This window comes from Falco punctatus (assembly GCF_963210335.1).
Source record: "Falco punctatus genome assembly, chromosome: 14".
Lineage (NCBI taxonomy): Eukaryota > Metazoa > Chordata > Aves > Falconiformes > Falconidae > Falco > Falco punctatus.
In genome coordinates this window covers 6,882,181-6,896,349 of record NC_137594.1, presented here as the reverse complement: position 1 = coordinate 6,896,349, position 14,169 = coordinate 6,882,181, and the positions used below count along the sequence as shown (strand labels likewise).

General features: G+C 44.1%; 1 long non-coding RNA gene across 2 annotated transcripts in view; it reads left to right on the top strand.

Moving 5' to 3' along the window:
- The window catches only part of LOC308073059, an 85,425-nt gene extending 71,256 nt beyond the window's left edge, over nucleotides 1–14,169 (top strand). For both annotated transcript variants that reach the window (XR_013931874.1, XR_013931875.1), the window contains exon 3: nucleotides 1–14,169. This exon is cut by the window's left edge. This is a non-coding gene — a long non-coding RNA (uncharacterized lncRNA).

Genomic DNA, 14,169 nt, shown 5'->3' with positions numbered 1-14,169 from the left:
GAAATATATGAACAACAACAGGAACCTTACAAAAAAAGAGAGTTTGGGTAAAGGTTCAGTGCAGGGAGAAAAAGCAAGGGGCTTCCTTTTTATCTGTACTGGTTCTGCTTATCTTTTATTAGAGGTTGTTTTTAGTGATGAGGAAGTAGAATAAGAAATCCTTTTGTTTTTCTCATGACACAGCAAAATACACAACCTAGTAACTCAGAATAACATCCCTTCTGCCCTAAAGAAATAATCTGACAAAATTAAACCAAGAATTTATCCAGAGATTGCCCAATTCAGTAGTAAATTTCCACTGCACTGAAAAGGCTTCGGATAAAGCCTTCATGTGGGAATCCAGAAAACTGAAGCAACGTCATAAATGCTTGGTATTAATTCAGGGCTAGGGTCTTAATTATTTTTCATTCATTAGTTAGGCGAACAAGGTGCTACATATTTTGATGGCAATTTACAGGACTACAAACCAGGACAAAACATTGTGGCACATAAGGACAGCTGGATCAACCTGTAGGCATCGAGCCAAGAGTCAGCCGATAGGGGCTGAAGCACCATCTATCACCGTGCTTTGCCCAAGAACGGCTTCCCCGCCACCACTGCTGGCTCCAGCAGGTTTGAAATAACTCCACCACCCTCTACAGCATGTTTTACAACCAGCTGCAATTGTATTTTATTTAAGGGGTACATACATTGTGTTGGTAATTCCTCTATACCCATAACTGGTTTTATAACACCTGGTTACAGTAGGTAGTATAATTTGCCAAGAACTTGATATGAATGCATTTCATAACATGCTTTATATAATCCATTATTAGAGAACATTGCCGCATCTGTAATTACGTTTGCAAATGCATTTTATTGAGTTCTACATAAAAGTATGCAGTACTGAAACCAGCTCTTAGGCTGCAGAAGTATATATATACGTTTTGCTCCCTTCCATATATTTCTATTTTTTCTGCATAGTCAACACTACAAAGGGAAAAGTGTAAAACGTAGCGTCGATTTCCTAGCAGACTCCAGCCCCTGATCCGAGCATCCTTGAACCTGGGGACAGTCCAGACCTTCACTGGAATCTTGTCATTTTTATCCACTTCTACACAGCAAAAGTGATTATGTGTGTTCTGGCTTCAGGCTGATCAAACTTTTCAGTGTCCCTTCTGCTGCTGACACCGCTGAGAGAGGCACAAAATAACTTTGGTACAGGTGCACATTTACCTGAAGAACCCACACAGGTAACTGAGCTGGAATCTAGCACAGCTGGTGCTAGAAACATTAAATACAGCCTGATTTCCCAGCCTCTTTTCAGCAAGGTATGAGCCAGAGAGCGTCTGGGTTGATTGTCACATCCCAGATTGACTTTGAGTGACCAGCAGCTTTGGGAGGGGAGCTGCCTTCGCTGCTCCTGATACCCGTTTGGCTAAGTGCAAGCAGTGGAGCTTAGCCTCTTGCCTACAGATTTCCAAGAAAACCTCTCCTTTAGGTTGTCAATTTGCAGGAGCCAGGCAGTTCAGACAGCAGCAGCATCTTTTCTCATACTGCCTTTCCGATAAACATCCTTTCAGTCTGGGTTGATGATTTCATCTGAAGCTGAAGTCCAAGACCACCACAAGCCCTTACATACCCTGAGCAAATACACTACCACGCTAATCTGTCGTGAGACAGTTATCTGTTGTGTACTTAAAAAATACAGAACATGAGTTTTGGTGCATTGGTTTTTTTTCATGCATGGAAATACGGTAGAAATGTGGTAAAAAGCTCAGACAAGGTAAATTAATTATACTTCAAGCCTTTTTCCATTTATGGTGAGCTTCCTCCTTCCTTCCCAGCCCCCCAAGGAATTGCACTGTAAAACACTTTCTCTAATAGGTTTTATCTCATTCTGCCTTGCCTCCATTTTCTGCAGCTCCTCTAGTGAATATTTGTCTTTTCTACCTGCTGCCCAGTTAAATCAGCCTCAGAGGCAGTGACATATGCCAGATTGCGGGGGCTGTCACTTTAATTCCCCGTGCTCATATTTTTCTCCTACTTGCAGGATGCTGGGGGCAGGTAGTTGGGGAAGGGACCCCTTTGCTGCCTGGCACAATGAAGTCCTGACGTTAGCTGCTAATTACAGAAGTCGAAATCCTGGCCCTGCTGACAGTACCCAGAGCTGAACAGCCAGCTTCTCCCAAGTTCAGCCGAGCGCAGGTTCTAGACATTGGAAATGAAGCCTTACACCCCACCATAGTTTGCTTCAGAAGCGATTTCTTCCAGTTTCAAGTGAACTATCTCATCTAACTCCTGCCTGAAGGCATAGGTCTCCACAAGGTGTGCATGCCAACACTGCTCGGCTCCTGTCCTTCACCCTTCCACAACAGAGCTGTTTTCCCATCTGGCCGACGGGAGGTGGAGACCCAAGAAGCCGTGGCCTCCCACCCCTGCATCGCATGGATCACGATGGACTCCAGACCGTTGGTGATTCCCGATTGCTCCATTGCAGCACAGCTTGCCCAGCGAAAATGTCGGTGAGACCTGACAAGGGACCACGGCTGGATGGGCAGCACATTACTTGTAGCTCCCTGCAATGGGCAGTGGCTGCGCTGGGGCCGTATCACGTGGTGGGTGAGCCAGGAGATGCACATTCTGCACCTTCTCCCCTCAAAGGGAAAGGGAGCGGACCTCCCCTTCCCCATTAACACAGGTCTGCTGCTCAAATCCACCTAACTCAGGTTTTGAAAAGCCTGTGAGATTTTTACCCTATGGGATATACCTCAGAGCCTTTCGAAACCAATGGAAACACCTCCATTGCCTTCACTCGGCTTTCATGGTAACCTTGATTTTAAAAATCTCACGGGGTCAAAACTGCACCCCACATCTGGCTTCTCAGAGGTGTCAGTAATTTTTCTGGTAATCTGACTATGAGAACCGATTCTTTCACCAGCAACTTTTGTCAGGAGGAAAGTGAAACCCTAAGGCTTGTGATGGTTTGCTGAAAACCCCCAGCTATATAAACCTTCTTCCATCTCTGGCACCACATGGAGCACCCTAATCTAAGTCTTCCTCAGGGCAGTGGAAATTTAAGGCTTAACCAGATGAAAGCTTGATAGAACAAAATAACCATGATTTATTAGCGGGCTACATTTTGGGTTTTAAACTGATGTTTACTAGGAAAATACTGGAAGGGGGAAAGCAGCCAAATCAGTGATTAATGCAGGCACAATGGCAGAAGCAGCCAAACTAGCTCCTGCCTGGTGGGTACAGTAAAATGGACCATGCCCTTTCATTACCCTGCTGCCCCCCGACACCCACATCAGGGAAGACCCTTACACACTGCTGTCCTGCAAAAAAAAAAAAAACAACAAAAAAACAAAAAGACATTGGTGTTCCTTTTGGGAAAGATACAGTTCCCAACACCACACCTTTCTTTTCCAGCTAGAACTTAACACCATCTCTAAACAGATAATGATATAACACACATTTCTAAGTGCGAGTGTCCAGGGAGTGATAAATTGAAGGTCTGGGTTTTAGTTACATTAATAATGCATATAGAAATGCTATCTGAAAATAAGAAAGTGATACGTTTTATGCTGTGCAGTTTGTGGGGCAGGAATGGAAAGAAGAGATTTAGTTTTGCATTTCCTTTGTAGTGTTGGGTCAAGGTGACTCCCAGCGTAAGCTGGAACAGCCCCACTGGCAACCTCCTACGCACCTACCTGGTGTTGCTCCAGCTCCTCTCCCCACTTAGTCATTTCTCCAAGCATATTGTAGGGGGAGAGCTGGGAGAGATAAGGCACAGGATTGCCTATCCCCTCCCTAGGATGGCCTGGGGCATGACATGGGGGCTCTTTCCACTCCTTTCGTCCTGTCTCCTGGTCAGAGTAAAGGATTTCAGTGGGAAAACTGTGCCTAAGGATGTAGTTGTAAATCACGGGAGAAGCAGCTGGAGCAGAGCTTGCCATTTCTTATTGCTCAAAAGAAAGCGAGCAAACTCTACTGAACTTCAACCACACAAACCTGACATAAAAGCAGCACTGCAGCCTGGGTTTGCTGCAGCTGAGCTGGTACAAGATGGCAAAGCATGGGCATTTGGATCCTGCACGGTTAAGGAACACGTGCTCGGCTCTGCCTTATTTTATTAGTGCTTGATTCACCCGGTGAACGAAGAGTCCTAGCATGAAGACAACCGGGAAATGAACCCAGAGAACGCTGCAACCCTTGCAAGAAGGACTGCTCACACATACTGTTGCTTTTACTGGGGGCTGTCGTGACGGAAAACTGCAGTGATGCACTTGGGGATACTTTCTATGAGATGGGAATGGGGCATTGCTTAACAAAGCAAGGCTACAGGCTTCCCAGCATACCACTGCACTGGCAATTAAATAAGCCTCTGAGCCACATGTGACTGTGCCTTAAGAAATTACTGTGATTCAGAATGATTTGGGTAGAGGAAAATATTCCCTTAAAGGATCCTGCCTGGGCTTCTCAGTGCGTGGAGGGTGGGAGAGGAGAGTTTCCCAGTCCTTGTGCAAAGGTGAACTCTGCCCAGAAAGAAGAAATTCGAGCCCACTGCAGCCACCTAAGGGCATTCCACCAAGCAACATGGAAAATTAATTAAGAGCGTGAATCATTTTCTGAGACTTACTCAGTTTTGTACAGCTTTAGCGTTCGTCTTTTCTGTCAGTAGAGAAGCTCTCGATCCAACAGAGTGTTTATAGCCACGTTTCCATAGAGCCCTGGCGTGCAGAGCCAGCGTGTGCGAATGACCTGCAAGACCTGTTTATAGACCTCCATTACAGAGCCTCTCATTTTCTTGGATGATTATCACAGGTGTCAAATAAAGCTAATTACCTGTTTTATGTTTTAGAATGATAAGCAAGCCAAAGCAAGTCATTTGGCTCATGTAGTTATACAGGTATACCTAGATATATGCATACATACATTATTTCAAACACTTAAGGCAATCTTACAGCCTTTCTTGTTGAGATTTCGAAATCTTTTCATTTTACCAAAATGTCCCTCTTGGTAAGGCAATGCTGGAATCTCAGCTTCTCTGGCTGAGCTGCAGAGCTGGTTTGCGAAAGTTAACAGAGGATGGCATGGGCACAGCACGTGGGGGCAAGAAGCCCTTCTCCCAGCGGACTGGTCCAGTCCTCGCTGATGGAAGGGACGTCTCAGTCCCGGCACGGCTTGGCTCAACGGTGGTGCCCGCGATGGTAACAGGAGGTGAAGCATGTGCTGACAAAGCTCATTGCTGAGAAGCTTATAAATGATTCCTGACACTACAGTTGGCAGTGGCCAGTGTTACCAGTCCTACCGTTGCATAACATCTGCACTTTACCACAATCACCAAAACAATCAAGCAAGAAAAGCATGCTAACGCTTGTTGGAGAATAAACTCAGCAGTCATTCTAACATCACACACTTTTCCAGCTTGCAGCTCCACCTCCTTCTCCTTCTCTGCCTGGGACGAGTGGGCTCCTGCGCTGGTACCCGGAGGCCCCACCTCGCCAGGCGTGGTGGGGACCCAGCCCTGCTTCCCCTGGGTAGAGATGTGCTCAGGCTTTGGGATGCGCTGACTCAGTGATGCACGGCTGATTGCGAGCGGCAGTTTCAGCCAGCCAGCCAGCTCCGGCTAGCGTAGAATATGCATTTACCAACAAACAGACACAACCACAAGCTTCTTTTATAAATGGATTCCAGAGCCCGGACGGCAGAGAGCTGGCTTGGGCTGAAGACTCACACAGTGCAAATGAGGGTACGTGGGAGGCCTGCGCAATGATGGCCTTTGCACTCCCACAGCTTGGGTCAGCTAAATTCTCCGCGAAGCCCCATTCCTCAGCATAATCGAGAGATGCTCAGAGGCTGCTCTAATTAAAACAGATTGCCGCGGCCTCGGGGAGGCTGTTACATGAAATGGAGTTCAGTTGGACCTAGGGAAGCTCTAGGAAAACCCCCTTTCTCTTCCACCTATTCTAATATATTAATTCATGCCCTCAAAGGATCCACTTCTCGAAGGTGCACCCTAAAAGCCAAGAGATTCAAGTCGCTGCAGGATGAGCCCTAGACCAAAGTAGCCCTTGTGAGAGTCTCAAGTCCTCACTTGAGAGCAGCTCACTCTCCTTCCCGAAGGAAGATGTTCTAGCTGACACGCTGCTCCTCTCGAACGACGAGGCAATGTCCCCTGAGCAGAGAGGGTGTCTCTCGCACAGACCAGCTATTCCCAGGCTGCTGGGCCTGATCCAGAATCAATTCAAGTACATGGCAAGTCTTTCCACTGATTCCAAAGAGGTTTGAATTAGGCCCAAACGTCAAAGCCAACACCATAAACTCTGCCTGGAAGCCAATACGCAGCCAAGTACCAATTCCTCAGCATCGGTGTCATGTGCTTACAGCGAGATGCCCTGCTGACTCAGCAGGATGCCTGCCTTCAGCACCGGCTCCTCATTTCCCAGGGGATTTAGCTCCCTTTACTGCATTGCAGTCTTCAGGTGATAAAAACACGGATAACAACACCAAGGTCCACAGCCACAAGGAAAGGTCACAGCACTCGCTGCTAGGCAGAGACGGGGGAGGGAAAACAAAGGACAAAACTTAACAACAAAGTTCCTGTACATAAGGAATGGGGTCTCTGAGCTCTCGGCCAATTATGTTAAATAGTGGAAAAATCTTTATTCCCCCACAACCAAATGGAGCAAAATGATGACACAATGGCCTCAGTGCTTTAATCAGCAGGACAAGTCAAGCCTTTTATTCCTTTGTATATTCCACTCAATGGAAAGTTATTGCTTAATTAACCCCCTTGAATGAATACCTGATAATTAATAAACCCATATACTGTACCCCAAGGCTTTGAGTTTAAGAAATCTCTTCCGTTCAAGTATGGAAAAGAAAACATGCTGAACTAATGGGAAATAATTCTGGTAGAAGGCAAACCAATTAGGATTAGTGAATTCCATTTCATTTAAAGTTCCAAGATAGAGAAGTAATTTATCTAGTAAATTAATAGTGTTAGTGACTTTCCTAATATATTAGCAAGTCTTTCGTATCATATTAGTGAAAACCAAGCTGGCTAATACAATAAAAGACTTATTATAAAGGTATGAAGGTTACTAATGTGATAAGATTTTTGCATCCAATTAGTATTAAAAGAACACTGCTCTAAAATGGATTTTTATATTTATTTATGTGATTACCCAGCCTACTGTAGAGGCCACAACTTTTATCTCAGCAAATGACTAACTCTCCTCCCAAATTTGGGGCTACTGCATCTTATGTTCCTCATGCAAAACTGCCTGTGTGCCTGTATCTGCAGATCTGCATGGATAACTGGCCCACATTATTTGGTCTGACTGCATTGTGTCTAGCACCACACTACAGTGGTTTTGCATTCTCCTAACCTTGGATCAGCTAGAGACTGGTCTAATCAGATACAGCAGCCTAAAGGCAAAACAATTATGCTGAAATTATCATATGGAATCAAGCCAATGCTCCATCTTGTCTGGTATCCTGTCTTCATCAGTTACTAGATCCTCCCACCCTTCTATGAAGCAAGGTGAAAAATACCTGCTGCACTGAGCTGATGGAATAACCTACTTGTACAAGCATTTCTCCAGAGCCTAACCAGATACTGAATGAAACGGCAAGGTTTATGTCCTTTTTAAAATTTTGAGTTCTAAACTTTATCCTTATAATACAAACCCACGTAACTATACCCAGCAAAGGCTATGCTAATGTGTCACTGAGTTCCAGAGGTGACTTTTCAAGGGCACAAAAAGGTATCTGCTTTGGTTAATTATAAAATGTGCTGTCTTTTAAACTGTATTATTAGATATCATACTAACACAGCTTTTTTTCCCCCCATAAAATATCTCAGCTACCTCCCAACGCCTTTGCCGTGGGTGCAGCAGCCAAAAAGCAGATTTGTATTCCATGCCAACTGCAACCAAGGTTGCACACAAGAATGGAAGAGACAAGAACCCAAAAGAGGTTTTGCTACGTTTATTGGTTACACTGTTGTACAAATGGGTAAAATTTTGAACTGCTTATAGTTAATCTTATGTATTCTTACCAACAGTTCTGGAGTATCTGCTTATATATATGGCTTTGCGGCATGTTTACGCACAGTCTTAGGAAAGAATGTTTTCAGATCATCATAAAATCCCTTCTTATGGGGTTGGCAGCAGAATTGTACAGAATCAGAAATGTACACGTGGGTACTTAGAAATCAATTGTATTAGAGAATATAATTGGTGCTATTTTTCATCTTTAAAGTTACTGCAAGAGTAGTTTCCTTAGGTAGATCAAATTAGTAAAGTAGAAACAGATGCAGTCGATTGTCCATTGTTCAGGTCGAGGTATGGGTGATAAAGACTGATCACAGTCAGGGGATGTTAATGTGAGAAGATATATTCCTGCACATTCCTCCGAAATCGGAGCTGTGACTGATCCGATTCATCTTGTATCCTTAAATCACTGGAAATTGTCATAGTCTGGATTTCAGACTTCTGTCCTACTATTTCACCCCCATAAAAAACACAGCATCTTATACACCAGCCTGGAATTTTGCCCAACTTTGCAATACTCACACCTCTGCACCTCCAAGCCAGAGATAATACAGAGCAATCACAAGTGTGTGCAGGAAAAAGGTGAGCTATATGTCAGCATTTATACTGATACATGAGTATAAGGAGTTGAAGAGATTAGGATAAATTCCACCCAAGTAGACGTTGCTTCTTTTTTTCAGCTCCCTCCCATGTATTCAGACTAAGGGACTTCCTGGTGAGGTGCAAGGTCAGTCTTTTAAGAACACTAAAAATTGCGTGTTTTGCTGCAATAGTCAGCCTGAGCCATTGCTGAGACAATTGCTATGGTTAAATTTAATACAGAACTTCTACCTCCCCATGTGTAGGAAGAATAATTATGGAAGCACAGTAACAGGTATATTTAACTTCATAACTCATTTGTTGCCCTTGTGGGGGTGAGAAAGGATCGCACATCGTTAAACCATACTCTAAGCACACAGCCAGCCAAACTGGGTGCCTCTTTTTGAAACATCAGATCATGGCCACATGTGGATGGAGACCACAGCAAAAGATTGGAGTTGTTTAAATTATTGCAAGGGTGGAAGCGTAAAGGAGGAAACAGGGACAGCGGAGGAGAGTGAGGAGGGCAGAGACAAAACTAGGAGCAGAGAAGCAAACGGTAGTGGAGAGACAGGTGGGAAGGGGCACGTTAGGTACCTGTTACACCTACAAGCTGTAGAGACCTTAACAGGGAGAAGGCGCGAGGCAGGGATGGAGGCATGGGCCATGGGAACTGGGAGCTGGTGGGCAAGGGTTTGAGCTGAGCCCCAGAGCAGACAGCCAAGGAGCCCGAGGTCCTGGGAGGCACCAGGGGAGCTGCTGGAAGAGCAACTGGAGAAGGAAGAGGATTACTGGAGAGCAAGGAGTTATGGAGGCTGTAGGAAGAGAAAAAAAAGGAAAAAAAAAAGACTGACTGTCAAACCAGGACATAAAATAAGACAGCTGAAGAGAGAGGTCATGGGAACAGCAAGTACCAGGGTGGCTGTGGGGGCTGGGGAAAGCAAGAACAGTCATAGGAAATCAGACGATGATTTGATAAGGGAAATACAGATTCAGAGGTCAAAGGGGAAAAAGTTGTTGGTGAAAAATAGGTCAAGAGAGCAGCCTGCCTTCATTATTTTGCTTTCCAAACCTTTCATTTAACTGTTGCTAATGACAGACAGTGCACAAAATGACATTTGTATTACCTTCCAACACTGATGTAAAAATAGGCATAATCCTGTTTTTGTGATGATTAATGCAGTGTGAAGAAGATAATTAAATGAGGCCTGGTGTACTTTTGTTTTCTATGCCTCACTGCTACCTTCCATGGCTCCTGCTCAATCTCCTTGAAAATCTATTAGGCTCCGCTACCACCATTTTATCACTTTTCCTGCATTAAGTTAGACATGCCCTCCCCAGGCTTTAGACCAGGAGCGATTCCTCCGAGCAGGCAGAGCAGGAGCGAGGGCTGCAGTGTGCCAGCACGCCGCCTGCCACCTCCTACTCATGTGATTACCTGACCCTTATATAAATTCCATCACATAAAGTTTTTAATGGTAATGCTTACTCTTAATTAGCTAGTTCATGTAATAATAGCAACTTTTACCCCTTCACCTGGTTAGAGCAACCTTTGGCAGCCAAGTTCACTATTGAAGGTGATGCACTTCACCAGCTCGCAGTTTGAAATCTCATTTCTGAGAAGCATGGGAGGGGAACAGGCGACAGAGGTGTTCTGAAAACAGTAAAAACACCCTGTAGAAAATATTTGCATATTTGTAGAAAATAATTTTTTTAGAAGTTCTGCTTTGGAATTTTATCTCTATTTTTTTAATTACAAGAGAAAAAAGAAAAGGAAAAAGACACCAAATGTCTGAGAAAAGGCTTTCATAATTATTTTCTTTGCTGATAGTCTAGAACTTTGCTGGATTTGTTCCAAAATGAATTGCAGACAAATGTCAGCTTACTCCTGACATTGTCAGAAATGGATTTTCTTCCTTTGTGCTGCCCCATACATAACCAAATGCACGTTCAAAATACATAATGGTCTGATGGTTTAAAATTATTGCTTGATCCTATAGCTGTTGAAAAGCAGTGGAGTCAGCCAGTGTTTCTTTGGGGTGCATCAGCGGCAGGGACAGGACTAGAACTGAAGACACTGCAATACCTCCCTCTCCTCCTTCCAGCTCCCAGAGCAATAAAACCTCTCTATGCTAAATTAGACTATTGATCAGTGGCTACCATTCCTAATGGACATCCTGTCTCTCACGTCTGGGATTAGGATGTTCTTTCTTCTGTTGGATAATCTTAGTACTGAGCAATTGCTCTTTCTCTGCTAATGACTGGTTGCAAGAAGAAATATTTCCTGGTTGTGTTTCGTTTCTGTAAAATCTCATCACACAGGCTCACAAGAGGGGAGCTAGCAACGCCAATTTGTGATTTAGTGCTGTCTGATCACATTCAATCTAACTACCAGGTATGGGGTTTATTTTCTGTGAAGGGGTGTTACATCATTAAACCACCACCTGCAACATGTTATAAGATATTTTGATAAATCAAGCTATCATATCATAATATTCATATAAAAAGAAGAAGAAGAAAAAAATCCAAACCAACCAAACTTCTCTTCCTGTTCTGATGATGGTCAAATGATAACAATGGGCTGAAAGTCACAACCGCCAAACTTCTGAAAAAGTACCACAGCCTGAACATCTGCCTCACGTACAGCCTGTGTGGTCAGGTTTTCAGCTGGGGTAGCCCCAGCACAACCAAACTCAAGTACTCTGAGAAATAGGGCAAGAGACTCCCTTCCCTGTGACCTGACGCCCACACACGCTCTCACAGGACCAGACGAACACATGCCCCGTGCTCAGCAGATCCTGCCTCCCGGCCCTAGGTGGGCATGCAGCGAGCGATGGTGTGACCAGAGCGCTCACCGAGCCATCTCCCCAGCTCTTAGGGCTGCCGGGCAAGGAAGGTAACAGCAACGGCAGAAGGCAGCCTCAATCCTTCTCTACCTACCCCTTCCAGAGAACATCATTTTAGGGCAGTTCTTACGGATTCATTATCTTTTGGAGAGGAAAGAAGATCACACATTAATTAGTGCCTTGGCATCTCAGCTGTAACCCTGCAGTGAATAAATCGTTACGACCAGCCTGAGGGCAATTTTTGATCCAGTTCACTGAAATCTTCAGAATTTGCACACGAATTCTGTGTGGGCACACACCGATTTTATTTTCGCCTACCTTTTCTCTAGTCTGAAAACACCTGTCAGCAAGCCAGGCTCCCCAGCTCCATCCCAGTAGCCAACTTGCACGTCACAGGTTAGCAAAGGGAAGAAAGGACCACGTCTCTGGTAAATGTATCCTAAACTGTATTGTGCTAAATGGCTAAATAGCAAGCCCGAGTTTTGAATTTGCAGCCCAGATACAAAGTGGACATCTTTGAGATAGCTGCTAGCGCTCCCTCTGCCTTCCCTAAGGCTACAACCAGTGCCCACATCGATGTCAAGAGAGGGTCTTTTTTGCTTTAAGTATGAGCTGTTTTCTAGCATATTGTGGCCTGCAACTCAGCATACAAGATGTACTATGGCATTATGAGATAGTGACAGCTGCTGAAGAAATGCTGTGTTATAAACATGCAATGATGCAGTGAACTGGCAAATCCATATGGCTGGAAAAATGATGATGAGGAAGAAGAAAAGATTATTTCAGAGTTTTTGAACAAAATAGATACTCAGTAGTTTGCTTCAGCTTACATGTCCTAATCCGAGCTTTTTTCTTTAATGGAAAAAAGATTCATATACATATATATACACACATGAATAAACAAATAATTAAATAAATAAGTAAAACGGTATTATCCTGGGGATGATCTACATGTGGCTAGAGAAGCAGAGGTGGTATTTTAATATACTACCATATTTCTGCTTCTTTTTTCTTTGAGCTCTTTGGCTGGACGATCAATGTCTTGAACTATCACAATGCTAGCTCCTTCAAGCATCCCCCTGAAACCTATGTGCAGTCATCCCCACTCCCCCGCCACCTCCCACCCCTTTGCCGGTGCAGATGGATAATCTCTGCACATACACACCAGGGAAGGGTCAATCACTCACTTTCACACCGTCATTAGTCATGGAGGATTCTCTGTGTGTCAGAATAAATAAGCGTGGACAGGATGGACATAGGACATCACTGAGGGAGACCCCAAAACCACATGGAAATGTTTATACAGCTTATATATGCCCTCATAATTGATGGACCGCAGCAAGCCTACACATCCATTGCTTTTAAAAATGCTGATAAATCCAAGTCCGTGACACATGTTTCTTAGGAAAGTAAGTATTAAGGCCTTTTAAAAAATTGAATGAGGAAACAGAAGCTTGCAGTCATATCAATCCCCATTTTCAAACCTGGCTGCCACAGCTTGCTTCCCATTTCTGAACGCAAGCTCCTAATGAAGGTGGCACAGCATCACAGGCACCACGTGTTAATGGTGGTGATTCAGCCCTTCCCGGTCCGGCCATTTTTGCTTGGGTCCTAAGTAAATATTAAAAATCCCAATTTCGTCACACGGATTTGAACTTGCAGCCCAAAAGCAGATGGAAACAGAAGCTGAAGCTCGTGAGTCTGCTCTTTTGTATGGCACTTTTCCATCCACCTTTAATCAATGATGTCTGAGTAATGAGGGCTCAACGAGTATGCAGTCCAGCACTGGCAACATTTCCCAACGCTCCATAATCATTCTCCGACTTTTATGGGGAGTTTTCTCCCCAGTGATTTTTTTCCCTTGTCATTTAGTGCCACTATTTCAGATTTCCTCTTGCTGAACTGCTGGAGTGTCATCAGTGCATCTATATAGAGTATGAGAATATATTTGGAAAGCTTATTTCCAAGGGCCATTGGAGATGACTAACATTTTTACACTGCACAAAAGAAGAGAAAATAAATTTAGGAGTAGCAAATAGAGCCACTGTGTTATTTCCTTCCCTGTAAATAAATAACTGTAACACTTATATTCCAATTGTGGAGCTGGGTATCCAGCATCTTTGTGGGGAAGGCACATTTCAAACAGCCATAAACGTTCACCCAAGACATTGACAATGAAGGCTTAAGACAGCACAAATTATAGGGAACATGAAAGAAGCCCTGCTTCCCTTGAAGACACCACCTGTTTAAGCACCTGGGAAAAATTATTCATAGCACTTTACCACTACACAGACAATAAAGATCCTATGGAAATATCTTTGTTTAAAATCAACATTTATGGCCCTGATTTCATAGAAGGCTATGTAAATCCTAACCGATGCAACAAATGCAAAATGACGTCTTTAAAAACACGGGCCCTGCGCACCAGGCTCCAGCACAAGTCACACCATTTTGGCTTTAGAATTTCATACTTTAGGAGCCGAGACCTGAGACCAGAATTTCCTTCCTCCTAATCTTCATTCTGGGTTGCTTCACCTCAGTGCATCTTTATATAATGAATTTTTCCCTCTACAGCTGAATCCCTATTAAAATGGGAGCAGAACCCATCTGCATTCATCCTAATGCCGCTACTCAGTTCTGCGTCCTTGCCCAAGTCACTAGAGATCTGATCCTATATAAGAGCAAGAAACCCCCCTGTAGCT